Source organism: Vipera ursinii (genome assembly GCF_947247035.1).
Source record: "Vipera ursinii genome assembly, chromosome: 2".
Taxonomy (NCBI): domain Eukaryota; kingdom Metazoa; phylum Chordata; class Lepidosauria; order Squamata; family Viperidae; genus Vipera; species Vipera ursinii.
Window position 1 is genome coordinate 148,751,675 of NC_139513.1, and position 4,515 is coordinate 148,756,189.

The following is a 4,515-nucleotide window of genomic DNA, read 5'->3' on the forward strand; positions in this document are numbered from 1 at the left end:
GCACAGAAAATGGATCTCCCCACAGAAGGCAGGGCAGAATTGTTTCCACCTGATCTTGTATGGCAGGAGCTTCTTCAGGCAAAAGTCAACATGGAGTTATGCAATAGAAGGCCAGCCTCTTTTGTACCTGTATGAATGTGATATGTGCATGTAGAGGGGTGGGGTTCAGTCATTCTTGACTTTTAGATACATTCCCCATGGATGCGATTGCACACCACTACTTATTATTTATCAAATGTGAACTGCAAATTTCAACTACTTGCTCCCCCTCACTCCTGCATAAAGCGCCTTGAAAGAATAGGTTTGGGGATTGGGTAGATCTGAAACTTCCCATCTATGCTGCTTTTTATTCTTCAGATTTTCTGAACGTTTGCTTATCTTTACTGCTGAACATACCAGGGCTTCTGATATACAAAAGAAATCTGGGTTGACTAAATAACACCAACATTTGGTGCTTATTTATTTCCTAAACAAAAATCATCCAAAATATACTGTGAAAAAATAATCACACACACACACACACACACACACACAAACACAAACACACACACCTCCATTCTTTCACCCGCTTTTGCTGTAATAATTGCTACCAAAATGCTTCTTGCAATTGCAAATTACAGTAGTCTCTCATATCATTATGTAGTAATTTTGGGCTATTCTTCTACAGCAAATTTCCTTGACTCAGTTATACTTGAGGCAGTTGTAGCATTTCAGGTTCTGCCACATTTCTATGTGGTAACTCTAGCCCAGGGCTTTTCAACTTTTTCACCCATTGTACCACTTTTAGGATAGGGCAACATCCGAGTACCACCAGTCGCCTAGCAAGGTGTCAAAAACTTGATGACCCAAAAAAAAGGAAAAAAGTGATGAAGTACAGGTAGTCCTCAACTTACAACAGTTCGCTTGGTGACAGTTCTAAGTTACAATGGCACTGAAAAAAGTGCCCCCCAAGCCACAGCTAAGCAAAACACATGCCTGCCTGCCCGGCAGCGCTCTTCCTCCTGTCCGAGGTTTTCATTGTTGTGAGCATTTCTGTTGAGGATTGGCAGCGGGGATTTATTTCCCCCTCCCTCTGCTGGGTGGTTGCAGCAGGTTTTGTTCACTTCACATGACCCTGGGACACTGTGACCATCATAAATATGAATCAGTTGGCAAGCATGTGAATGTAAAGCACAAGACTCTGGAGATGCTGCAACATTCCAGCTGATTGGCGCTTCTTCTGGGCTCAGAAGTGCCATGATCAGTGCAGAGCTCCAGCTGGAGCCTGGCACTGATCCTGGCACTTCCACTGAGCTGACAGCCCCAAAGAAGCACTGATCCTAGCACTTCCGGTGAGCCCTGACAGCCCTGCAGCTCCATCCATTTTTCGCTCAGGCTTGTGCGGTGCTGCCACCAGTTCAGCTCATTCCCCTCCCCCACTACCACTTTTTTAGGATGGTCATGTACCACCTGACAGGTGCCTATGTACCACAGATGGTACCTGTACCACTCGTTGAAAAGCCCTGCTCTAGCCATTCCAAAACATTAAATTGTTTCTTCTTCAGTTTTCTTGTAAACGTGCAGGAACCATGAACTTGCTGCCCAACTTGGTTCACTTCAGCTTCTGTTCTTCTGCAGAATTCCCTGATGCAAAGTGGAATTCATGCTTCAATGATGGAGAATCATCACTTCACTAGACCAGACATACCCAATTCCAGCAACTGTTCCTTATGTTTTAGCCTCCAGTCCCCTAATCATCTTTGTTGCTCTTCTCTGTACTCTTTCTAGTCTCAACATCTTTTTTACATCGTGGTGACCAAAACTGGATGCAGTATTCCAAGTGTGGCCTTACAAGGCATTGTTAAGTGATATTAACACTTCACATAATCTTGATTCTACCCCTCTGTTAATGCAGCCTAGCACTGTGTTGGCTTTTTTGGCAGCTGCAGCACATTGCTGGCTCATATTTAAGTGATTGTCCACTAGGACTCCCAAGATCCCTCTCACAATTGCTACTATTGAGCAAGGTATCACCTATACTATACCTGTACATTTGGTTTTTCTTGCCTAAATGTAGAACCTTGCTTTGTTTACCACTGAATTTCATTTTGTTAGATAGTGCCCAGTGTTCGAGTCTGTCAAGATCCTTCTGAATCTTAAACCTATCTTCTGGAGTGTTGGCTATTCCTGCCAGCTTAGTGTCATCTGCAAATTTGATAAGTTCCCTATCTATCCCGTCATCCAAATCGTTGATGAAGATGTTGAAGAGCACTGGGCCCAGAACAGAGCCCTGGGGCACCCCACTACACATTTCCCTCCATGTAGATGCAGTTCCATTGAGGACCACACGCTGAGTACGGCCAGTCAGCCAGCTACGAATCCATCTGGTGATGATGCTGTCTAACCCACATATTTCTATCTTATCAATTTGATTGAGGTTCTTATTGTGGAGGACAGATTTTGGTTTTCACCAACTACTGTAATGCAGTGATGTGGCCTAGAAATTTGAGATAAGCGATCTTTTTTCTTATTAGGCAATGACTTCTGTTGTCACTACTTTTCCATGAATCCCATTTTTATACAGGTTCTTTTGGATGGTGAAGTCATGAGTGATGACTTTTAACTAAAGTTAAGACATATCTGCAAATCTGGATGCTATTCTGGGATTGTTTATGGAGTGATTTTGTCAAGGCAGGCACTTTTAGTTAAGGTTCGTTATTGATCCAGATCTTTTTCAAGACTATGTCTTTTACCAGGGAAGCCCAGAGCTTTAGAAATATTATTCATATTTATTTTGAGGGGGAGATGTTGTCCCTCTATAATCTTATGTGGTGAGAATCTCACTGTGATGACAGAATCTGTGTGACATTTATATAGACTTTATAAACTTGTTTAATTAAGTTCTCACATAACTAGCCCTGCTGAACTTGGAGAGGGGTGATTGCTTATTCACATTGATAAATCATGCTTTTTTACCTGAAATAAATTAAATAAGCCGCAATCTTTGGTATTACTTTTTCACTCAAGTTATCTTTATATATCAACAGAACCCACATGAAGCTCTGATAACATTTGCTAGCAAAGATATACAAAAATTAAGAAAATTGAAGAATGAGTACACATTTTTACAGAACTATTTATGGTAAATATTTTTCACATTTTGCAGATGGGGAGCTTGGGCAAGTATGATTTTACTAATCAGGCTACTCCATGCAGTTTCAGGCAATGATTTTCTGTATTAATTTATTAACCGCCATTCCGCCAACTTTATAGGGGAAAGACACCAGGCTTCATCTTACGCACAAACAGGATAACCCTACTGGGTTAATTTTAGTATTGGTTCATGCTCTGTGATGAGTCACACACAGTGCATTAAGTTTCCTTGAAACTCATATATTGCTGTTCAGCAATCTTCTTTAGCCTTCTGGGCCATCATTCTGCGAGCTGGCCCTAGAAGATGAAACTTGAGTTCTACTAACAAGAAGCAGAATCCCACCCGTGTCTTGATTTGAGTGAAACAAATATATTTCCTACAATATTTCTTAGGAATTTGAATGCTTAATGTCATCTCATGCTTTGTTCATGTTTGTGTGGGACACACAACTCTGCTTGGAAGCTTCTCTATCCTGATCCCATCTAACAGAATTGTAATACTACAGTTTGCATGTTCCAGTTGTCAAAGGTAGTCGGATTAAAAACGGGGTGAGGGTGTGACGAGGGGAAAGTTAGGGTTATATTTATCAGTTAAGAAAATGGTGCCTGGAATTTCCTGCTTCTATTGCAGTTAATAAGACAGCAGGCCACATTAATACACATGATGATGTTGAATACCATAATGTCTACATGGTAGTGGAAGCAACGATGGCAAAAATATGAAGAGTCAATGGTGTTGAGTTAAATTAGATTGAATTTTTGTTCTCCTTTATTTTCCATACTATTTCTCTCCTTTTTTTTCCCTTATACTTTGTATAACCCTGCTTAACCAAAAATAAAATAGTGTGATGGGCATGTATAATATGTAGTAAAAATATTGCTTCCAAGTCATAGGCTTTATTCTGTACTGGTCAATACAGTAGCTGCTCTTGAACAGTATCCAGAAACTTTTAGTTTGTACAAAATGTGGCAGTGCAGACTGTTCTGTGTGCTCCTAGGCAGTCCATGTTACACCTAAGAGCTGCACTGGTTGCCAGTTTGCTTCCAGCTTCAATTCAGTGTGCTTTTTTTAAGCTTTAAAGCCTTTCCTGGCATCGGACTGGGCTATATGAGGAACCATCTCTCCTTGATTACAACAGCTTGCCCTGTTAGATCTGGCATAGAACGCATGCAAAGGTGGGATTGTTGTTGGCTAGGGATTTACGTTTGGTGGATTCCAGGAGATCTACCTTTTTTTGCTGTAGTGCCCACCTTATGGAATATCCTTCCGCCTGGAATCAGATGGGTGCCCTACTTAAGCTGCCAGGCATGGGACTCCCAGAGAATCTAAGATCTGAAAGGGCCATTTTTATTCTTTCATCCAAGGTAGTTTTGTTTTTACGG

At 41.2% G+C, this 4,515-nt stretch overlaps 1 long non-coding RNA gene across 1 annotated transcript in view; it reads right to left on the reverse strand.

Annotated features, from left to right (window-relative positions):
* Positions 1-4,515, reverse strand: part of LOC310635778 — a 306,456-nt gene that overhangs the window by 131,684 nt on the left and 170,257 nt on the right. The window lies entirely within an intron of this gene.